Consider the following 25,385-nt stretch of genomic DNA (forward strand, 5'->3'; position numbering starts at 1 on the left):
CAAAAACTTTTTTCAAGGGTTAGGGGGAATTGTGAAAATTTCCACTTTGGTTCAATCATGCAGTTTTTCAGTGTAAATGCTTTTAGAGATGTTCTGAAGGATCTTAAAAGAGTTCCAAGCACCAGGGCCAGCTTTCAGACTCCCTCCAGAGCATGGTTACCAGCAGCCACATATCCTTGCTACCATCCTGAAGTACTGATTATACAGTGAAACACAGGGACAATGTAGTCAGTCTCTTGTAGGATTCCGAACTTCAGTTCTGTAGCACCTGGGTACTCCACTGGGGTTTCATGTCCAAGCCTGATCCAACTACAATTCACAGACTACAGAATGCTAACCCTGTGAGGAGATCTGGAGAGCATCTAAGCCAGTGATTCACATATGTATGGATTTCATGGACCAGTAACATTTCAAAAAAATAATTAATGAGGGCACCAAAACAGTGTTGCTCATTTTCTCATAGTCATTTGCTTTAGCAAAATGAAGACATTTAACATGGCAACTACCATCAATTATGAGTACTGTTTCATAATGTTATAGACATTTACATAACAGAAATGTGGGAAAGACATAAGCTGGAACTCAAAAATTAAATAGATGCAGCCTCATTAAAACTCACATTTTTCTTATTTTGTCATTTCATCCTAAGTTGCTAAAAACTTCATCAAAGACTGACATTCGTCTATAGACCATTGTTTGGGAAACAACCATTTAGACCAGCCCTTTTACTTTATTGATGAGAACACTGACTTTCTGAGAAACAAAGAGACTTGCTCAAAGAAATCAAAATGACTGATGGCAAAGCTTAGACATGGACCCAGATGTCTAAATTCTGACTATGTTGCCTTTCCATTCATAGAAGATCACTGCATTTGCTCAACATTTTCTAATCTCTGAATACAGGCTTATGGAAAGTTAAAAAAGAGACCTCTCCTTAAGTCAGTGTGGAATAGGGAGGTAGATAGAAGCTTGGAGAAATGACAAATAATACCTCTAATTTAGAAAAGAATGCAATGTGCAGGGAGATGCAAGTTGCTATGACAGTTCAAAAAAATAGGAAGAGCCACTTATAGTTCAGGACTTTCTGATATCTTTATAGAAAAGGACACATTTGAGTTGGACCTTAATTTTAAAAGGCAGTAAAGATATTCATAGTCAAGTGAATGGTGTAAGTAAAATTTGGTAGAAAAGTAACTTAAGGTTCTATGATGGAATATTGAATATTTGAATTTGAACAAAGCTTAAGAGTAGATAGGCAAGAGAAAGAAAGATTGTTTGGACATTTCAGTAGATACTGAATGTCAGTCTAAGAAGTTTATACCACTACATCTCCAACTTTAGTGTGCATAGGAATCCCCTGAGAAGTTACTAGAACAGATAGTTTTGGGACCAGAGATTCTGATCACAAAGGTCTGGGTGGAGCCCAGGAATTCATTTCCAATAATCTCCTAGGTAATGTTGATGCTGCCTATCTGTGGATCACACTGTGAGTAGCACTGTGACATTTAGACATAAGTGGAAGACAGTCATGGTCGATTGAAATTTTTTGAGCAGTGGAGTGATACACTCTTATTGTCTATTCATTCACTTATTTTAGACAGAAAAAAAAATTACCCAAAGATTAATTCTTAATGACAGACCTATAGATCCTCTCTGTTGAGTGCTGAATCATATAGGGACACATAGGGACATATAGGGACACATGTGCCCAATGTTTATAGCAGTGCTTTCAACAATAGCCAAATTATGGAAAGAGCCTAAATGTCCATCAACTGATGAATGGATAAAGAAGATATAGTTTATATATATAATGGAATACTATTTGGCAATGAGAAAGAACGAAATCATGCCATTTACAGCAATGTGGATGGAACTGGAAGGTATTATGCTAAGTGAAATAAGTCAGTTGAGAAAGACAGAGATCATATGTTTCTGCTCATATGTGGATCTTGAGAAACTTAACAGAAGACCATGGGAGAAGGGAAGGGGAGAAAAAAAAGTTACAAACAGAGAAGGGAGGCAAACCATAAGAGACTCTTAAATACAGAAAACAAACTGAGGGCTGATGGGGGGTGGGACAGAGAGGAAAATGGGTGATGGGCATTGAGTAGGGCACTTGTTGGAATGAGCACTGGGTGTTGTATGTAAGCAATGAACCACGGGAATCTACTCCAAAAACCAAGAGCACGCTTTACACACATACATGTATGTTCGCCAATTTGACAATAAATTAATTTTTAAAAATAGGTATTAAATATACATTAATAAGGTTTGCATCTCCAAAAGACTAATCCATGCTCATAGTGATTTTAGAAAAAAATATAAAAGTCTAGAAGAAAACATTGAAGGAATAAAGACAATATACAAATAAAAAAAAATAGAATCCTCTCTTTTGTGACCACAGCTGATCTCCCATAAAGAAATAATTCAGGGCGCCTGGGTGGCTCAGTCGGTTAGGCATCCAACTTCGGCTCAGGTCATGACCTCACAGCTCGTGAGTTCAAGCCCCACATCGGACTCTGTGCTAACAGCTCAGAGCCTGGAGCCTGCTTCTCATTCTATGTCTCCCTCTCTCTCTGCCCCTCCCCCGCTTGTGCTCTGTCTCTGTCTCTCAAAAATGAATAAATGTAAAAAAAAAAAAAAATTAAAAAAAAAAGAAAGAATTCAAAACGGAGTGAGATTTGGGGGGGAATGAAATTCTTTACTCTGCTTACAGAGGACATCAAATGATATTTATCAATACTGAAAGTAACAAAACATAAAGCAACCATCATTTTGGAAGGCCAAAAGACTAGGAAGGAAAGTAAATGTGTTTATTAGCTACCACTTTGAAAATCGGTAAGCACAAAACATTAAAAAAAGTAAATATAAAACATACTTTTGAAGAAAAGTAACTACAGAATCAGTCTGTTTAGGAATCTTCATCTTCCCTTAGAAGCAGGAATAATGTTAACAATATACCCTCCAAGCTTGGGGAATAAAGCCAACTTATGAATTGCCGACTTGTGAAAGAATTAGATTTGACTTTTCTGATTCCATAGATCAGGCCTACCACCAATGGGCAGAAATTTTAAAGGATGCAAGATATTGCTAAAGATAGGAACTTTTCTTCAAAGGCATAGCTTTCTAAGTCTGTTCAAAGATGGCTAGACCACCTCATGGTATGAGGAGCTGCCCTATCCTGGAAGTGCTTTAAGCAAAACCTGGTTAACAATTTGGCAAGTTCCCTTTTACAAAGGGAAATTAAGCAAGGCTTTGATAGTAGATTGGCCTAGATGAGGCCTCCACCTCTAAGAAGCGATCCAACTCTAGGAATCTAGGATTCTTTTCTCATCCCAACCCCTACCAGCCAAGAATCAGCAAAAAATTAGTCCAATATTTCAAAATAAACAGAAAACTTCCATGAGGATTAATGGCTAACTGCACAATTTCAGAATACTGACAACTCAACAATCATCACTTGTGTTTGGATGAGCTACTACTAGGGTTTAAAATCTGGACTCTTAATGTAAAATGCTCTTCCTTCAATAGAATGTTACTTTTCATTAGACTGGAATCTTTAAAGCCATTTTGATATATGCTTTTAGTACACATTTTTAAGTACCTACTTCATGCCAGGTACTGTGCTTAGGTCTTGTCCTAAAACAAGCATACCCAGATTTTATGTGGAATGAAGCCTCTTTAACTGTAAAGAGTCTTCCTCCCTAGCAGAGGATGAGTTAGTTCTAGTGAGGAGGAAAAGTAGATGGAATAGGCGCCTACATAATCACTTCCCTTCCTTGAACTTCAGTTTCCCTATGTGTGAAATAAGTGGTTTGACCAGATGATCTCTGAGGTCTCCTCTGGCTCTGAAAATTTAAGAGCTACTAGACCAACAGACGAGAGAATGTGAGCAACCTATGGCTGAGTTTTCAAGGCTGCCTAGAAACGGAGGTTGCAATCACAAGCAGCCCAAAGTACTTACAATGGTCCTAACCCTGAAGTTATAGGGAAAGATTTAACATGCCTCCAAGCCTCATGGGCAATTCACTCCCTTAGAGCTGTTGGAAAACCTTTGGCTAATAAAGATTAAACAAATAAATATAAAAAATGGTTCTATCCAGCATCCTGAGAGGCCAATTTGCTGTTAATGGTGGTGTTTAGGCCCTAAAAGGGTATTAACTTACAGAGTAGTTAAGTCTCCAAACACAGACCAGAGCTTTAAAAGATGTACAGGTGCCAAAATTAAGGGCCAAATTACCAATCTGTTTTAAATGATGGTCTGGGAATGCTCAGTATGACAAGGAAAATGTATGACAAATAATATCTTCAATACAAAGAAAAAGTTGCTTAAATTTATTAGAGGAAATGTGCTGCCTCTTGGGACTTCTTTTTTGCCCACTCCCCAAAGAGGTGATTTTTCAAAATCTACTTGAAGACACAGCTAATGCAAAATGACCCTTTAAGCACAAAATAAGCTCATTTTTAACTGAAACAGTTTTCATGTCAGCATTTGCCAAAACCTTTGAGAACTTAAAAATCTCAAGGAAATGCAGATTCCATTAGTATCAAAACTAGGTACTTCCATGACATGCTAAATGCCTTCTTTACTCAACATGTGCAAAAGCTTTAGACCAGAGTAAAGCTGGCTGCCTCTTTCTACTCACCGGTAAGTTTAAAGAATTGCACTGGCAGCCCTGCTGGATGACAGCAGAATGACTTCCTGTCAAGTAACCTCCACCCTCCAAGGTGACAGGAAATGGGTTTAAACACTGGTAATATCACTAATCAAGTTGAGAGAGCACATGTTCCCAGCCGGCAATTGGGAAGTTTGGTTGCAATGTGTTAGCTGCTTGCTGGGCCATGTGATTCAGCATAATGACAGATGAAAGGAAAGGTCAGATTTACTAAGTGTTGAAGAGGTGTCATCAAGAGTTGCATATTACTTCAAGATGTCCCTGTATCAGAGGCATCTCACATATAGGAGTCAATTTTTCCTACAGAATTCTTCAGTTTCCCAATTACTTTATGGAAGCTCCCAAATTTATTTCAACACATGAAAAATTGTGGACTTTCTCTTATTCCTGATTCAGACCAAATAGTCCAAGGTAATAATCTTATCTTTATATGATCCTACATTGGTCTTTAAGAACAGACATACATACAGTCTCAAGCTTTGCCAAATTCACTCTTCTCAAGTTTAAATAGCCATATTTTCCTCAAAAGTTCTTTCCAGTGCCTCCAGTATCTTGATGCTTCAGGAACTGAAATATAATGGCATCTGTACTCCTCAAGAAACCATTATTCAGTTTCACATTAAGGAGGGCACGAGGAAATAGAATTTTCCCTTTATTTATAGGACAGGAAGGGACCTTTAGGGATCCTCTCTCAGAGCCTATTCATATTATAAAATCATTTCTTCAGTAATAATCATTTTTGGGGCACCTGGGTGGCTCAGTCGGTTAAACAACTGACTTCAGCTCAGGTCATGATCTCACCATTTGTGGGTTTGAGCCCTGTGTCGGGCTCTGTGCTGACAACTCAGAGCCTGGAGCCTGCTTCTGATTCTGTGTCTTCGTCTCTCTCTGCTCCACCCCACCTCCCCTGCTTGCAATCTGCCTCTCTCTCTCTCAAAAATAAACATTAAAAAAATTTTTAAATACATAATCATTTTTGAGCACTTACTGTAATTTAGGAATTGTGCTATTGTTACAATAACTCATAGAACTAGACATGGTCTCTGATCTTTTGGAAGCACTTAATTATATAATAAAACATTAAATGATTATCCAAATAAATGTATACTCATAAATTAAATATTCATTATTGTTAAATAAGTTATTATGAAGTTAATGTATAGTTATTAACTGGGGCAGAATAAACAGACATGGAAAGGACAGGTGACTGCCTAAGGTCCTGAAGGGAGTCTCTTATAAAATGCCAGTGTCCTAGCTTCCAGTACAGTTCTCTTTCACTCTGTACCCCAGTGCATCTCAGGGTGCTTCCCCTGGACTGAAAGATGACCTGACATTCTGTTTCCAAGGCAGTCTTATACCAGCTTCTCTAGAGAAGGATATTCCAAGCCTTTTACCTCCTACCACAACCATACAATGTTTTGCTTTTTGCTGAGGCATACCTGGAAGGGCAGGATAGGTGTATGTTTATGCTTTGAGGGGCACAGGTGAGGATGGGTGCCTAGAGGTGACATCATGATGGAGGTATCCTAAGCTTTTTAAAGAACACATAAGACTACACCAGTAAAAGTAGAAGATGGCAGTGTCCACATAGCTTAGCTTTAGGGATAATCTACCCTCAAAGAAAAGGAGGTAGGTGAAAGGTGACATTCTAAGTGATTTTCTAGAATAACCGCCAACTTCTGTCTTAAATACTGGCTGAAAAGGGTGACTCAGTTCAGCTTAAGGAATAGTGAACATAGCCTGGACATGACATGGCAAACTAGAACAACCAACTATGGCATAGGAGTGTGCTACTTGGCTAGGAGAGCGCAGCCAAAGTCTTCTGAAGCATTATCTCAAATGTCAGAGTAGCAGGACTGGGTAGTCCAACTCCTCCTCCCCTAGAGAAGGAAAAAAGGACACAGAATAAAGAACTCTTAGCTATCCGATCCCTCCATTAAGAGCTTTACAATTTCTTGTAAACTATAAAACTTTTTCCCATAAATATAACTCCTCTCACAGCTTAGATTTCTGTCTCCAGAAGAGAAAAGCAAGCTGTCCCCAACACTCAATTTACAAACTATGTGTCTAATCAATATTTGCTCAATGCATAAATGGTGTAGACAGTGGATTTTCGAACATTAATAAATAATAAGAATTTAGCGAGTACTTAGATTGTGATAGATACTGTGTTAAGGCTGCAAATGCATTATCTTACTTAATCCTAATAAACCTTTAAGATAGCTAATATTATTATTCCCATTTCACAGATGATAAAAAAAGAAAGCTTAAAGAGGTTAAATAACTTATCCAAAGTCACTCAGCTAACAAAGGGCAAGAGCCAGGATTTAAACATAGGTCTGGCACATTTCAAAACCCATGTTCCTGATCACCATATTTATTGCCTCCTTGAAGGTCAAGGCAGGGCAAGATGTAGGGCATCTCACTACAGAGTCCTACTTTCAATCAATCAGGGCATTTTCAGAAGCAAACAAAAGAAAAACAGTATCTTACATAAGAAGTCTTGAAGTGGGGTGTTTTTAGGTTTTATTAATTCAGTGGCTCAGTGATTATCTTTAATGATGCAAATCCTTTCCAATTTCGGCTCTGCTGACCTTAGAGTATAGGCTTTTGTCCTCACACCTGCCTGTTCTTTAATGGTGGCAAAATGGCTGCAGCAGCCCCAGGCATCGCCTCCTCACACAGTTGTGTCTAAAGGCAGAAAACGGACTGTTTTTCTCAGAAACCTTTCCCAGAGCCCCCCAGTAGCCTTCCATTTTTATTTCATTGGCCATTACCAAGTCAATAGCTTATCAAGAGATTAGAATTACCATGATTTATTTAAAGTAATTCAGATCTACCTACAGAAGGTTGGGAAGGAATCAGTTTCCCCTGAGGCATATAGCTGCCTGTCCCTGAACAAAAGTGAGGCCCTTTTAGAAAGGAAGAAGGGCAGGAATGGCTTTTAGGTGGGAAACTGATAGTAACTGCCACATACCCAAACCACATAAGTGAAACTAGAAGCTGTATCAACTGAGGCATTTTCTAACCACTGCCAAATACTAGCTGGCAAATGCTTTCAAATCTAGTTATGTTAAAGGCAAAGTAGTAATCAATTCCAATCTTCTAGGCTTTTGGAATGAGAGAAAATTATAGAAGCAACCAAAATAATCAGTTTTCCATCCATCTGATGTCAAAAAAAAAACCAACTAGTTTCCTTCTTAGTGTAGAATCTAGACTTTAGAAAAAGAAAAGGATGTAGAAGCCATTCTTCCGGTATCCCCATCCTTTAACAGAAGACAAAGAAATATGTCATGCATCAAGGACCCAAGATGGCTCCTGAGGATTAACTATATTTCAGAATTTCTTCTGTATTAAATCAAATGGAAACCATTCCCATCTATTCATTCCTAGAAAATGTTAACCTGGGATTGCCGTATCATGTATTTGGCCTTTCATTTAGGAATGATAAGCTCTTCTTAAAATAATAAGTGGTTCTGAAATAACATACATGTTTTCATGAATTTGAACTTGCTATGTAAATAGAAAGGTTTGCTTAAAATTCTGATTCTACCCTAGGGGCATGACTTACATGGTAGAAATCAGTGTAATGGGCCCCAAACTATTTGGATTTTTGACAAACCTTTTTCAGTGTTCTCAGAGCTTGTAGCTAATAGATTAGATAAGTGTTCAGAAATTTTCACTCACTCTCCTTCACCTCCATGGGTCAAGTGTACTTCCCTACCTCTTGGCCCTAGGTTTGGTTGGCCATGTGATTTTCTGTGGCCAACTGAATGAAACTGAAATGACAGTGACTTGAACATAGGCCTTAAGAGCTCTTGCATGTTTCCACCTGCTATCTTCTGTTTTGCTATCACATTAAAAACATGTTCAGCTTAGCTCACTAGTCCAAAGAGCAAAGATGCCTAGGACAAGCCCAACCTAGATCAGCTAACCTACGGGAAGCTGACTCTCAGACTTAAAAACTATAATAAATATTTGCTATATAAAGCCACTGAATTTTGGAGTCATTTGTAACATAACAATAACAAACCAATACAGTGCTCAAAGTGTAACCATCTCCAGCAGAGAGAGCATGTGAATAAACAAATTGGAAAGTCTCCCAAAATAAGATCCCCTAACATTTTATCCTAATCATTTTCTATTACCAACAACACTCAGGAAACAGGAATGATTTCTGGTATTTTTCTTCTTTAGATCATGACTCTGAAAGAATGTATTCCTTCCTCATCAATTCCTTTCGTACCTCTTATCCAAAACTGGTCATCTGCATTGCATATCCATTTGCTTATTCAAGCAAGCTCCTGAAGAATATGGACTTTGTCTTACATGAATATATCAAGATTAACAAAGTTACATAAGACATTGTTTTACATGTAAGAGGTGCTAAATAAATATCTATTTATTAAATTCTGATTATTTTTATGGGGCGCCTGGGTGGCTCAGTTGGTTAGGCGACTGACTTCAGCTCAGGTCATGATCTCACAGTTTGTGAGTTCAAGCCCCGTGTTGGGCTCTGTGCTGACAGCTCAGAGCCTGAAGCCTGCTTCACATTCTGTGTCTTTCCCTCTCTCTACCCCTCCCCTGCTCATGCTCTGTCTCTCAATAACAAATAAATGTTAAAAATTTTTTAAATAATTCTGATTCTATTTAATTACAATGTCTGATGATCTAGAATAAATTATTTGCAAAAACAAAATTTCCTTACCTAATGCAGCCTGATAAAGATGAATGCACAGATAAGACTTCTATAGGCTATCACTTTCTTTCCTTTTTTTAAGTAGACTTTATGCCCAGCATGGAGCCCAAGGTGGAGGTTGAACTCACAACCCTGAGATCGACCTGAGCTGAGACCAAGAGTTGGATGCTTAACCAGCTGAGCCACCCAAGAGTGCCTACTTCCTTTCCTAGGGCCACTCTTCTTTCCTTCCACTCCCACCCCTAAGTCCAGAGAATACTTTATCTCGTTGTTTCATGATTACTTAGATGTAGAGATATTTCCTCTCTTATTCTTCTAAGACCTGTCCTTTAATTCGGATCAGACTACACAGCTGGTCTTCCTAATGTCCATTCATGGAAATTTTCCCATATGAGTCTTTCTTTCCCCCAAATCTTTCCTGTCTACCTAAAAGTGTTCTGTGGCTCTCTTCCCACCACTTCCAAGTGTTCTCTAACAGATTTTAAACTACTAGAGTATGTAATCTTTGTCTTCATCATGATGATTTATTCATATTAATAGCTAATATGTACCAATTGTTTAGTCTACATCAGGTCTGACATTAACTGATTTGTAATGCATGATCTTTTTTCATCCTCAAGACAAGTTTTTTGAGAAAGACACTATCATTATCTCTATTTTATAGATGAGAAAACATCAACTTAAAATAACACAGCCAAGGATTACATAGAGTGAAAATCACTATCAAATCACCCATATCTATAAGTTCACATTCCACAGCAGCCTTTTTCTCTCTAAATCTCTATACCTGACATAGTACATATCATAGTGGACACACAATGGCCTGCCCATTACCTCTACACATCCTATCCTGAAGGTCTCACTCCATGAGCCCCAAGGTGTCTGGCTCTGTATTGTTTTCTCTCAGCAACAGTAGTAGTCTTCAAATCAACATTTATTTTCCAATTGCTTTGTAATCCTAGAAGCATTTTAGGGATAGGGTCAAGTGTTTACCTTGAACTTCAAAAGTTCTAGAAGACTTAGGAAGGACCTTATCCTTCAAGGAAAAGTAGAGAAAACTCAGTTGGAAAAGGATCATCTCTTGCTGATTTTGGTAGCATTAAGTGATCTTTAGCCAAGCAAAAAATTCAGAAGGTTAGCATTACATGCAATGAAATGTAAGTAGTTTTTTTTCCCTCATGAAATAAGGATATTGCAACTTAAAAAAAAAAAGGATAATGCCACTTACATTACTGAGGTGTTATAAGAATCAATGAGACTGCATATGGTAAAATCTTTTTCAAGGTTCAGAATATTCATAGAAGTGTTAATTAGTAAGATTCTATGAATACACAACTTTACTCTTCCAATTAATTAAAGTTGACCCATGAGCAATGCAGGTTAAGAGCACTGACCCTTCCTCCCACCATTGCACTGTCAAAATTATGTGTGTAACTTTTGACTCCTTAAAAACTTAACTACTAATCACTTACTATTGATCCAGAAGCCTTACCGATAATATAAAGTCAATAACACATATTTTATATTTTATTTATTATGTACTACATTCTTACAATAAAGTAAGCTAGAGAAAAGAAAATGTTATTAAAATCATAAGGAAAATATATTTACAGTCCTGTATTGTATTTATCCAGAAAAATCCATGTATAAGTGGACTCACACAGCTCAAATCCATGTCGTACAAGGGTCAACTTACAATCTTCTGAATACTTTTTTCTTTCTAGGATTCTTCTAGAGTCCTAACACTTGCCTGGGCTCTCTCTTTTACATTACTCACAAATTTACAATGTCCTAGAGGCAGCACTTACTTACAAAGCCTTTCTATGATCATTTTATGAACACAAATACAAGCACACATGACATCAACTAAAACAAACCACAGAGCACATCCCAAAGATATCACATCACACATTCAGACCATAAGCATACAATTTCCTAGAATTATATAAGGATTCCAGAATCTCCACATCCTTGCAAACACTTGTTATTCTCCATTTTGAAAATTATTATTATGGCCATCCTAGTGAGCATGAAGTAGAATCTCTTTGGGGTTTTATTTGAATTTCCCTAATGACTGATGATATTGAGCATCTTTTCATATGTTTGGGGTTTTTTTTGGGGGGGGGAGGTTGGGGGGATTGGCTTACTTGCAGTAGACCAAGTTTATAAATAACTGGTAGTTTTGTGATTTCAAGATTCAAGATCTTAAACAAATTTTTTAAATATCTGTCCCTCTCACATTCTCTCCCTTGAGATTAGATTGTAGTTTCTCAGCTGGAATGGTAAGGTCAGACATTTGAGAACTTCCCTCAGTACTTTGACTTTCCTTGATGTATGGCCAGAAAGGGGCTATCCAAAAACAAAGAAGGAGCTCTAAGGCATCAAGATTCCAGAGATCCAAAAAAGGTAAACAGAAGATTTGGTAGGGAAGAATGGTAGGAATAGGGAGAAATTTGGAGTCTATAAACTCAGATGAGTGTGTAAGATTAAATCTTATTAGAGTCAATCTCTTTTAAGTTTCTATATAGCTTTATTGAAGCCTAATATATAATAAACAATATACATATATATTTAAAATACACAATTTGATAAATTTTATAATACGTACATACATAGGAAATGACCACTACAACCAAGATAATGAGCATATCCATCACCCCTGAAAGTTTTCTTATGTCCCTTGGTAAACCTACTTTCCTGTAACCAGGCAACCATTCATCTGATTGCTGTAAATTGGTCTACCTTTTGTACAATTTTACATAAATACAATAATTTTAAATGTAACTTTCCTAAATAGTGTACCTATTGACTTTTTGCTCCATGTATTTTGAAGTTCTATTGTTAGGTGCCTACAAATCTAGGACTGTTATGTTCTCTTGATGAACTGATCCTTTTACCATTAAGTAATATCTTTCTCTGTCCTTGGTAATCTTTTCTCTGAACTCCATTTTGTCTAATACTAATGTAACTTCTCCAACTTTCTTTTTATTAGTGTTTTTACAATATAACTACCTTCATCCTTTTATATTTTTTTACTGTGGTAAAATACACAGAACATAAATTTACCATTTCTGTTGCTCTTCTTTCATTTCTGGTCTTTCCAATTTTCTTCTGCCTGAAGAACTTATTTTAGAAATTCCTTTAGAAGAGGTTTCCTAGAAATGAATTCTTCTAGTTTTTTTCTGAGAACACCATTCTTTCACCTTAGTTCTGAAGGATATTTTCACCTGATAAAAAATTTGCAGTTAGCAGTTCTTTTATAATGCTGTCCCACTTCTTTCTGGCCACCATGGTTTCTGATAAGAAATCTTCAATTATTTAAATTGTAGATCTCCTGTAAAGAATAATTTTTCTCTGACTGCTTTGAAGTTTTTTTCTTTGCTTTTCATTTTCAGCAGATAACACATCCAATGTAGCTTCCTTGAATTTATACTATTTAAAATTCTCTAAGCTTCTTGAATCTGCAGGATTATGTCTTTCAAAAATTCTGATACATCTCAGACATTATTTCTTTAAGTATTTTTTGGAACTGTACTTCTCTTCCTTTCCCTCTGAGATTCAGATGAAACAAATGTTAGATATTTTGGTATTGACTTTCAGATCCCTGAGGATCTGTTAAATCATTTTTTTCAAATTTTGGTCTCTCTTTTGTTCAGATTAGATAATTTCTCTTGTTCTATCTACATATTCACCGACACTTTCATCTGCCATCTCACTCTGCTACTAAGCCACTAAAATGAGTTTATTTCACTGATTATATTTTTCAGTTCTAAAATTTCCATTTGTTTCTGCTTTATATTTTCTATTTCTTTACTGTGACAGTCTAGGTTTCCCTTTGCTTCCATTTGTTGTGTGTCCACCTTTACTTGTTGTAGCATTATCATAATATTACTTTAGTGTCTTTGATAAATAATGCCAACTTCCGTGTTGTCTTGTCATCTGCATCTATTACTTTTTCCAGTGCAAGTTGAGATTTTCATGGTTATTTCTACACCATGTAATTTTGGATATATCCTAGGCATTTTGAATTATATGATGTTAAGTCTCTGGGTCTTGTTCAGTCCTATGGAAAATGTCGATATTTTTGTTTTAGTAGTCAATCAACCCAAATGAGTTTAAGGCCACAAGTCCAAACCAGTCTTCCTTGGGTAAGGATTTCAATGAAAATTCTGTTCTTAAAGACTTTACAGTGCTATTTCAATATATTCTACATTTGTGCTTTCCCCAGTAGCCAGTATAAAACTGGATCAGTGGTCTAGCTCTTAGTTCAGTTCTCAAAGTTTTTAATATGGTATGTAGGATCAGATTCATGCATGCCCATCTCAGGGATGAGCCTTGATACACACATAAAAAACTCAGTCACTCCCCTGAATTCCTCTCTCTTTGAATCATTTTTATTCTTTTGATGCCTGCTTTTTAGTTTTGCTAAGCAAGACCAGAGAAACCTTTGACCTAACACTTATTTTACCCCACCAATGAGGTAATACCACTCAATACTGGAGTAATTTATCTAATGCCCCATTAAATGTGAGATTTTTCACTATGGCTGGTAAGAATATGAGCTATTACCAGACCTCGGTAACCCCATAGATTATTCCCCCTTCTTCTTTTAGGCAGACATTCCCTGGCCTTTGACAGTTTCAATTCACACATATGCTGGTCAGTAGTCAGCTAAAAACTCACTGGGGACCCTCTGAATATCTCTGAGGCTCTCTCTCTCTATGCACAGATGTGAACTCTGGCCACCTTGGCTTTCCTGGACTCCCCGCTCAATCTCATCTCAGGAAAACCAGTGGACTTAGCCTTGGTTTCCTGCTGCTTCCAGTGAAGTCCAAAACTCTCTGAAAACAATATAATGGCATAACTGTAGAACTTAACACATTTGTTTCCTTTTCTTAGAGATCACTGTCCTGAGTTGCCTGTGCTATGTTTTCAAAACTTTTATTTTGCCCAGTATTGGAGATGTTTTCAGGTAGGAAGTTAAATCTAGTCCCTATTACTCTTTCTTGGTCAGAATCAGGGGTCCTCAGTCTCTTTTGATGGCAAGCTCCAAGTTCTGACCATGCAGAGCAATGATTTGTATATGAAGATCAAGAATGACAGTGAATTGAGAATCTGGACAACATGGGTTCTTAAGTGCTATATAACAGCAAAAATAAGGTGAAGTCACAAAGGAAGGTAGAGGTAAGTCCATTATGGCAGCTGAGGTCAGCAAAGATTTGGGGAAAATGAAAAGATAAGAAAGCATGGACTTTCAATGATAAAATATAAATTAATGACCTGGAAAATGTCCCCACTACAATGATTGCACTATGAGGGCAGGGACTCTGTCTTAGTCACTGATGTCTGGGCCAGACACCCTTCTAGGTATCTATAAATGATATACATTTATGTTGAATGAGTATTTGCCGAATTAATACAGTCAAAGCTGACCTTTTGTTCTCTCCTCTTGAATAAATGAACATGGGGGAATGAGAGTTATGTACAGAAGACCTATCTGGTTTCACTTGAAAGCTAGTTTTTGCTTAATTTTAGCAGCTGAAGGGAGAAATAAGAACGTGTTCAACAAGAAAGAATTTGCCTACAATAGAACAAGAAACCTTGGAAGAATCTTCATCCTTCCCCCTCTTGGCCTCCCAAGGCTTAAGAGAGAATAATAATTTCTTGAGTGTTCTTCAATTAAGAGATGAGCTCAGAAATAGTATAGTCAAATTTTCCCCTTCTTTGTTCTAAAGTCACATTACCAAGGAGACTAATGTACTATTTACTCTTAAGTAGTCTATTTCTTTGAAATTTCCATATCAAATACATGAAACCTGTGTGTTAGGAATAAAAATACATTAATACAAAATAAAAGACACACATATAAACATTGATACCAAGTTGCCATAAGCTGGTTTTAAAATGTGAAGAATTTTCTGTGTGGGTGGATCCATGTCAATGGTCCTAGTTTTTCTACTCTAACAGTTATTTCATATAACTTCATGCAATATCTCCTGAGAATCTAAATTTCTATACTAGGTCCTAAAGAAATGAAAAAAATAATTCATAAAGTCCCTATCTCAAGGAGTATATATTTCCATACTACACAGCAAAGTGAATTAACCTCTCTCTGACAGACAAATTCCTTCCAATTCAGAGGAAATAAAAGGAGACTTCATGGAAGGAGACAGAACTTGAGCTGAGGTTTGTAAAATGTGTGAATTTTCTGTAGGCTAGGATGGAGGAAGGATGGGAGAAAGTTCTAAGTAGAGTGAGGTATGGAATGGAAAAGATACAGCTAGTTGAGGAATCAGAAGACAACAAATTTTTATAATACTTTGTTTTTTATAGGTTAATATATAGGAGGTAAAACAGGGAAGGCTGTGCAAGCCCTCAAATACAAGGATAAAGAGTTTGCAGTTAAGTTAGTAGGTCCATCTCTAAGGTAAAGGCGACTATCAGCAATGAAAAGGGAATAGACTCAGCACTTTTTAGACTTACGGAGAATGCCAGAAGTTCAAATATGGCAAGCTATTAGTCTGTAATTTTTGTTCCCGGGATTTCCACTACCTTATTAAGTATGAGAGCAATCACAACATTCACAAAATATGCACGAATCAACCTAGGCTTTTAGCCTTGGTTTGAATGTCTGCATCAGTCACACCACATATATCTGGCTCAAATATAAGCACGATAATCTTAATCTCCACTTGTCACTTCATAAATAAGACATTTTAAAGGTGTTTTTTATATATACTGCTGAATGTTTGGAGCACATCATAAGAAAGTGAGAAACAGCTGTTGTATCTAGATTCAACAGACACATATTTGCACATAGGGCAATGTTTAGAAAATGTCTTCAACCTGTTCTCTTCTTGAGATCATGAGGTCCCCCTTCTGTTCACCCACTGCTTGAGAAAAGAGGTGGAGAGAAAAAAAACATCAGCACATAAGAAACTGAAGATCTACAAAATCAGAAAAACACACCACTATTCAAGCATTAAAATCAATAATCTTCTAGTTGAAAGGGAATAAAAAGTGTAAACCTTCCAGTTATAAAATAAATAAGACATGGGGATACAATATACAGCATTGAGAATATAGTTAATAATGAATAGCAATTTTGTATGATGACAGGTGGTAGCTAGATTTATTCTGATTATTTCATACATACAACCTGAAACTAATATAATACTCTTTGTAAACTATACTTCAATAAAAAGTAAATAATATTCAAAGTGAATATCATGGAACCCCAAGGATTCCATTTAAGTACCTCAGGATCCATACATACTCCCTTCCCCATCTCTTCTAAATTCATGTTTATCTGTTTTAATATTTATTTATGCCTCTGCTTTTTAAAAATTTTTAAAAATTCTTATAATAGATAAACACTTTTTGATGTAGAAGAATATTATGTAATTTAATTTTTCTAGTGCTACTGTCACAAATTACCACAAATTAAATGGCTTAAACAATACAAATTTATTACTGGAACTAAGAAGTATGCAATAGGTCTCAGTGAGCTAAAACGAAGGTGTTGGCAGGGCAATCCTTTCTAGAAGGCTCTAGAAAAGAATCTATTTCCTTGCCTTTTCCAATATCTGGAGACTATTCACATTCCTTGGCTCATTACCCCTTTCCTCTACCATTATATCAAACAACAGGTTGACTGCTTCTCATATCACATTAATCTCTCTGACTTACTCTTCTGCTTTGGTCTTCCATTTTTATGGATCCCTGTAATTACATCGAGTCCACCCAGGTAATTCAGAATAATCATCTGATTAGCAACTTTAATTCCATCTACAACCTAAATTCCCCTTTGCCATATAAGGTGATATATACACAGTTCAAAGTAACTCAACAATAAAATAAGCAATTCAATTAGAAAATGAACACAAGACATAAAGGATATTTGGATGGCAAATAAGCACAGGAAAAGATGTTCAACATACTTGTCATTAGAGAAATGCAAATGAAGACCATGGTGATATCACTGCATACCAGTTAGAACAACTAAAATGAACGTAGTGACAATGCTATATGCTGGCAAGAATGCAATGAAAAATTACTGGTAAGAATATAAAATGGTACAATTACTCTGAAAAGTAGTTTGGCAGTTTCTTAAAAAATTACATATACACTCACCATACCACCCAGTAATCACACTCCTGGGTATTTATCCCAGAAAGAAAACTATCCACAGAAAAATCTGTACACAATCGTTCATACATTAGTTGCAACAGCCCCAACCTGGAAATGACCCAAGTGTGCTCTAATAGATGAATAATGAACCAAACTGTGGTACATAATACACATTGGGGGTGGAGGGCAAAGGAGTACGTGTGACTATAAAGAGGTAACACAAGGAGATTTGGGAGTGATTAGTTATATAACTTGATTGTGGTGACAGTTACACAAATCTACCCATGTGATAAAATGACATTGAACTTTACACACACTTCACACCAATGTTGATTTCCTGGTTTTGATGTTGTACTATAGTTATTTATGCAAGATGTAGCTAATATGGGAAACTAGATGAAGGATACCCAGACCTCTCTGTACTATCTTTGTTACTACCTGCATACCATTAATCACTAAAATGTTTTCAAATAAAAAGTTTTTAAAAATCCAATCATATTATAAATTCAATACCCTCTACCAACTGCTTCCCTCATTCATTCAATTACTTTTCTATGTTACAAAAAGGATAAGAGGATGTTAGACTTGAAAAGAAATAAACTAATCTAGAAGTTACAAAGTGGATATGGCCAACAGACTTGCTTTAATTGGTATTAACAGCATTAATTTTTTTTTTTAATTTCAAAGTCTTTGGAGGAATATTATGAGCTTTAGTTCAGCAGTTTCCACTCCTTTATAACCCTATACTCTGTGCTCCATTCATTTAAATTCCTGTCTAATCCTTAAAGGCATTTGAGTTTGCCACTCTGACTAATCTTTTAAAATAGCTCGAAGCAGGGGTCTGACGTAGCAAATCAAATATTCAAAGCACAGGCTTCTGATTCCCACTAGCACTTTACCTCTTCTTTAGAGTTATTTCACTCCTATTTGATCATGCTCTTGTTCTAACAGAGTAAATATCTAGATCTATGTTTTACTTCCTTTCTTGCCTGTCTCTAATAAGACACCAATCACGTCAAACCTCTGTTGTAATGGGAATACTCGCCTTTTCCAATTCACAGGATTATTGGAATAATCAAGATGATAATGTATGTAAAATCTACACAAATGAAGGACATTAAATATATATATTTGTAATTTCCCCTCTGAAGCAGGAGGTAGGTACTCTGCACTTTGATACTGTGTTTGGCCTTTCCAAGTATAGCTGCAGCAAGATCATCATATCGCAATACAGTGGGTTATGAAAGATCCAAACTAGGGACATTAGCAGAGAGAAAAAGAACAAGTTAGTGGAAATGAGTTCTGGGAGTCTTAGAATTAAACAACAGAAAAGAAGAGTTAATGCTAAGAGTGGAAGGAAGAAAAGGAAAGGAAGGAAGTTGGCTCTTTGATCCAATAGTCTTATTTCTGACCTAGCTGAACTAAAATAATGAGAGTCAGGGTTGTACTTTTTATGCTTTTAATTATATCTTGAATATATTTACATATCCTTAATTACTCTCCAAAAATGATTTTCTAGTGTAAGTGTATACCTCCATCTGTTAAAACCCACATACTAGATATAACTGCTGTTAACTATAAAATACATATCTTTCCATAATATTTTCTGATTATACAGGAAAATTATAGATTATATGCAGGCACATATGCACATATATACCTTACCATGCATATTTTTTTTTGTAAAAACTGAATCATGCTATACAGATGTTCTTCAAATTTATGTTTTCACTAAAAAATATGTTACAGGCATCTTTCTGTACCAGTACACATAGTTCTATTGCATTTCGTTTAATAGCTGTATGTATTTTAACTGAATAGATGTACCAAATTTATTTAATCATTCTCCTGCTAATGCATATATAGTTACTTCCAGCATTTTGCTTTTTTAATACACTACAAAGAAAATATACGTTAACATATTCATGGAATTATTTCCATAAGATATGGTCCCAGATTTAAGGTTGCTAGAATGGGCCTCTTAATTTTTAAACCAATATATATTCCCACCAGCAGTATCCATATTTCACATATTTCCCCAACATTTTATCTTCTCTATTTTATGTCCGTTTTATTCCACCTGTTGTTAATCTTTTGTTTTGTTTTGTTTTGTTTTTGAGAGACAGAGAGAGACGGAGTATGAGCACGACAGGGGCAGAAAGAGAGGGAGACACAGAATCCAAAGCAGGTTCCAGGCTCTGAGCTGTCAGCAAAGAGCCCAACGTGAGGCTCGAAGCCACAAACCGTGAGATCATGAACTGAGCCGAAGCTGTACACTCAACTGAGCCACCCAGGCACCCCTGTTGTTAATCTTTTAACTATGTATATAGTATTTTGTAAAATAGAAGAGTATCCTGATGTAATCAAATCTACCACTCATTTCTTTTATCATGAAGTTTTAAATAATGTGTTTACACCCAAAATTGTAACAATATTATTCCACATTTCCTTAACATTTCTATAGTTGGAAAAAGTTATATTTAGACTTTCAATTCATCAGGAATTAATTTTTGTATGTGGTATAGAATAGAAAAAATCTAAATGTATTTTCTTAAAGTTGCATAGCCAACTATTCAGCACAATTTATTAAATCTATTTTTCCTCATTGATCTGAAATGTCACAACCTTGGGGCGCCTGGGTGGCTCAGTGGGTTAAGTGTCCAACTTCAACTCATGCCATGATGTCACAGTTTGTGAGTTTGAGTTCTGTGTCAGACTCTGTGCTGACAGTGCGGAGCCTGGAGCCTGCTTTGGATTCTGCTTATCTCTCTCTCTGTCCCTTCCCCAGTCATGTTCTGTCCCTCCCTCTCAAAAATAAACATAATTTTAAAAATAAAATGAAATGCCACTTTTTTATATACTAAATTTCCATATATATTTACTTTTTCTTTTTTTAAGTTTATTTATTTATTTTGACAGGGGAGGGGAAGAAAGAGAGGGGCAGAGAGAATCCCAAGCAGGTTCCACACCATCAGCACAGAGCCCAATGTGGGGTTCAATCCCACAAACCAGGAGATCACGACCTGAGCTGAAAGCAAGAGTTAGATATTTAACTGACTGAGCCACCCAGGTGCCCCTATTTTACTTTTTCTTCTAGACTCATTCTTTTTTGGCATTGATCTTTTCATCTATCTCAATTTTATAACAACATTAGCAAAAAAACCCAAAAAACAAAAAACAAAAAACATTAGCAATATATTCATTTCCCAAAATTTCTTGGATACTCACATATTTACTATTATAAATGAACTTAAAACCTCAAGTTGTCAAATTTCATCCTCCCACAACCCTTTTAGATTCAGATTATAATTGTATTACTCATGTGGGACAAACATATATTTATTATGTGTCTCCTACTATTATGAAAGATAAAATAACACAACATTTGGGAAGAAATAACATTCAGTTCTCCTCTCCAGGAATATGGCATGCCTTGCTATTTATTCAGATCAAGTTTATGAACTTCAGTAAAACTTTACTGTTTTTCAAATTTAGATTTTGTCTTTCTGATTAAATTTATTTCAATTTTAGACCAAATTAATGTTTAAATGCTTATACCTAGATATATTCCAGTTTGAAATTGAAACAATAAAGATAAATCCTTTAAATCATTCAAGCAAGAAAAAAATTTTATGTAAAGGAACAAAAGTTCTATTTCACTTCTATACCAAATGCAAAACAACCATGTATTATAGAATTAATTAAGGGGAAATGATTGCAACCACAACTTTTTATACCAAGCCAAGTTATCATTCAGATGTAAAGAAAACAAAAAGATTTTCTCAGATATTTATGGGCTCACACCATAATTGACTCAATTGTCTAGCTTTAGAAATATCTTATGAAGGGGCGCCTGGGTGGCTCAGTCAGTTGAGCGTCCAACTTCAGCTCAGGTCATGATCTCACAACTCGTGAGTTAGAGCCCTATGTCGGGCTCTGTGCTGACAGCTCAGAGCCTGGAGTCTGCTTCGGATTCTGTGTCTCTCTCTCACTGTGCCCCTCCATCGCTCATGTTCTCTCTCTCTCTCTCTCTCTCTCTCTCTCTCTCAATCAAGAATAAATAAAACATTAAAAATTTTTTTAAGAAATATGTTGTAGACATATACCTACAGACTGACAGAAGAATGAAACAAATTTGTAATATGGGTCAAGAATCTTAAAATATCAAGACAAGTGCAGTTTCCCACAACAGTGGGTTAAAACATCAGCAAATACTCTCCCCAAAGAGCAGTTTTAGCAGGTGCAGGTAACTGACTAGGTAGAAACTGAACAGAACAAGTCTGGAAATGAAAGACATAAGCTCATCATACAACCTTGGCAACAGGCATGCACAGAGGATACCAGAGAGTGAAGGCAGACTTGTGAACTGGATAAACTTTGAATATACTCTTCCACATACTAATTCATCAACAGAAGGTAAAAACCTTATGAGCTTGACGGAACTTGGGCACAGTATCTTCTGAATCTACAAGTGACCACTAACTTACACAGGCACAAGGCAACCCCTTGGAAGCCAAAATTTTAAAAATAAAAATCAGGGGCACCTGGGTGTCTCAGTTGGTAAAGCATCCAACTCTCAGTTTCAGCTCAGGTCATGATCTCACAGTTTCATGAGATCGAGCCCCACATCGGGCTCTGTGCTGACAGTGGAGAACCTGTTTGGGATTCTCTCCCTCTCTCTCTCTCTCCCTCTCTCTCTCTGTCCCTCCCCAGCTCATGCTGTCTCTCTCTCAAAATAAATAAATATAAACTTAAAAAAAATTATAAATAAATAAATAATAAAAATAAGAACAAAAAACTAAGCCGGGATATCTATAGCTGAACACCACAGAGAAGACACATTCTTCTGTGTAAGTACAAGCAAGTTGCTAAAAACAAACAATAAAAAAAAGCAAAAAAGAAAAAACAGAACCTGTTCATTGGGGGAAACATTCAGAGTCCAGAGCTGCTACAATATATTATCTAAAATGTCCAGCTTTTATAGACATCAAAACAGTATGGTGCTGGCACAAAAACAGATACATGAATCAACAGAGCAGAATAGAGAGCCCCAAAATAATCCCACACTTACATGATCAATTCATCTATGACAAAGGAGGCAAGAAAAACAATGGGGAAAAGACCATCTCTTCACCAAATGGTATTGGGAAAACTGGACAGCTACATGCAAAGAATGAAATGAAACCACTTTCTTACAGTTTTATATACAAACCCGAACTCCAAATTGATTAGACACCTAAATGTTAGACCTTAAACCATAAAACTCCTAGAGGAAACACAGGCAGTAATTTCTTTGACATCAGCCTTCACAACATTTTTCTAGGCATGTCTCCTTAGGTAAGGAAAACAAAAGCAAAATTAAATTATTGGAACTACACCAAAATAAAAAGCTTTTGCATAGCAAAGGAAGCCATCAACAAAACAAACAGGCAACCTACCAAATGGGAGAATATATTTGCAAATGATATATACAGTAGGGGGTTAATATCCAAAATAAATAAAGAACTTATAAAACTCAACACCAAAAAGCCCAAATAATCCAATTAAAAACGGGCAAAGGACATGAATAGACATGTTTTCAAAGAAGACATACAGATGACCTACTGACACATGAAAAGAGGCTCAACATCTGTAATCATCAGGGAAATGCAAATCAAAACAACAATGAGATATCACCTCATACTTGTCAGAATGGCTAAAATCAAAAACACAAAAAACAACTGTTGGTAAGGATATGGAGAAAAAGAAACCCTCATGCACTGCTGGTAGGAAAGCAAATTAGTGCAGCCACTGTGAAAAACATTATGGAGTTTCCTCAAAAAATATTAAAATAGAAATATCATATGATCCAGTGATTTCACTACTGGCTATTTACCCCAAGAAAACAAAAACATTCATTCAAAAAACATATGTAGCCCTGTGTTTGTTTACTGTAGCATTATTTACAATATCCAAGATACAGGCAACCCAAGTATCCATTGCTAGATAAATGGATAAAGAAGAGGTGGTATATAGATGTGTGTGTATATATATATATATATATATATATATATATATATATATACACACACACACACACACACACACACACACACACACAATGGAATATGACTCAGCCATAAAAAAATGAAATTTCACATTTGCAACAATATGGATGGACCTAGGGGGTATAATGCTATGTGAAATAAGTCATTCAGAGAAAGACAAATACCATATGATTTCATTCATATATGGTATGTAAGAAATAAAAAAAAATGAACAAAGAAAAAAAAGACAAACAAAAAATAACTCTTAAATACAGAGGACAAACCAGTGGTTGCCAGAGATGTGGGTGATGTGATGGGTGAAATGAATAGAGAAGATTAAGAATATACTTACCTGAATGAGCACTGAGTCATAAATATAATTGTTGAATCACTATATTGTACACCTAAAACTAATATAACATTGTATGTTAATTATATTGCATTAAAAAAAGTCTCACTTTCAAACCAATAAATAAAGAAAGAGCCCAGATTTCAATGGCAACAACAATAAACTATAGACTATGCAAAGAAACACCCAGGGAAAAGAAAAGAGATAAAAGAGACTAACTGGGTGAGTTTAGACGTGAGGCTTAGCAGTCAAAGACTTCAAAGCAACTGTTACAAATATATTCATGGGTGCCTGGGTGGCTCAGTCAGTTAAGCATCCAACTTAGGCTCAGGTCATGATCTCGCAATCCATGAGTTTGAGCCCCATGTCGGGGAGCTTGCTTAGAATTCTGTCTCCCTCTCTCTGCCTCTCCCCACTTGTGTGTACTCTCTCTCTCTCTCTTTCTCTCTCTCTCTCTCAAAAATAAACATTAAAACATTTTTGTAAATATGTTCAAAAACTTTAAAAAATAGCCTTTCAGGAAGTTCAAGAGAAATATGAAGATAACCATGAGAAAGAAACAGAAATTTAAAAAAATTAAATGGAAATACTAAAGTTGAAAAGTTTAACTAGAATAAAAAATTCATTAAGTGGGCTCAATATCAAACTGAAGATAGCAAAAGAATCAGTGAACTAGAAGACAGATCACTAGAAACAATAGAAAATGAAGGAGAAAGGCAGACAAAAACAAAGAAAAGTGAGCAAAATTTCAGAGACATGGGGTTGCCTGAGTATCTCAGTCAGTTAAGTGTTCACTCTTGATTTTGGCTCAGGCCTAATCTCATGGTTTGTGAGATGGAGCCTTGTGTCGGGCTCTGCGCTAATAGAGTGGAGCCTGCTTGGGGTTCTCTCTCCCATTCTCTCTACCCCTCCCCTGCTCGTGTGCATGTGCTCACTTGCTCTCTCTTTCTCTAAATAAATAAATAAATAAATAAATAAATAAATAAATATTTTTTGAAAACTTCAGATACCTGTAAGACAGAAAAGGTATTTGAAGAAACAAGAGCTGAAAATGGCCTCAGGATGATGAAATACATTCATATAAATGTCAAAAAGGGTCAAGAATCCTCAAGTAGGATAAACACAAAGAAATCCAAACACAGACACATCATAATCCAACTTCAAAAGGCAAAAGCAAAAATAAATTTTTGAAACTATCAAGGGAAAAAATATCCATCATAAACAGAATAACAATAATACCATTAAAAGTTGACTTCTAATTAGAAACAGTGGAAGACAGAACACAGTAGAATGACATATTCAAAATGCTGTAGGGAAAGACTATCAACCAAAGATTCTATATCCATCAAAACTATACTCTAAATGTGAAGGTGAAATAAAGATAAACTCTGATAAACCAGCACAAAAGAAAAAAAATGGATTAAAAGGGTTTCATCAAATAAAAACTTAGGCTCTTCAAAAGATGTCTTTAAAAAAATGCTTTTACCTAGCTACATCTTAGAAGA

General features: G+C 36.0%; 1 protein-coding gene across 2 annotated transcripts in view; it reads right to left on the minus strand.

Annotated features, from left to right (window-relative positions):
- Window positions 1-25,385, minus strand: part of HPSE2 (heparanase 2 (inactive)) — a 740,027-nt gene that overhangs the window by 528,338 nt on the left and 186,304 nt on the right. The gene's annotated exons all lie outside the window — the stretch shown is intronic.

Source organism: Prionailurus viverrinus, chromosome D2 (genome assembly GCF_022837055.1).
Source record: "Prionailurus viverrinus isolate Anna chromosome D2, UM_Priviv_1.0, whole genome shotgun sequence".
NCBI classification, from domain to species: domain Eukaryota; kingdom Metazoa; phylum Chordata; class Mammalia; order Carnivora; family Felidae; genus Prionailurus; species Prionailurus viverrinus.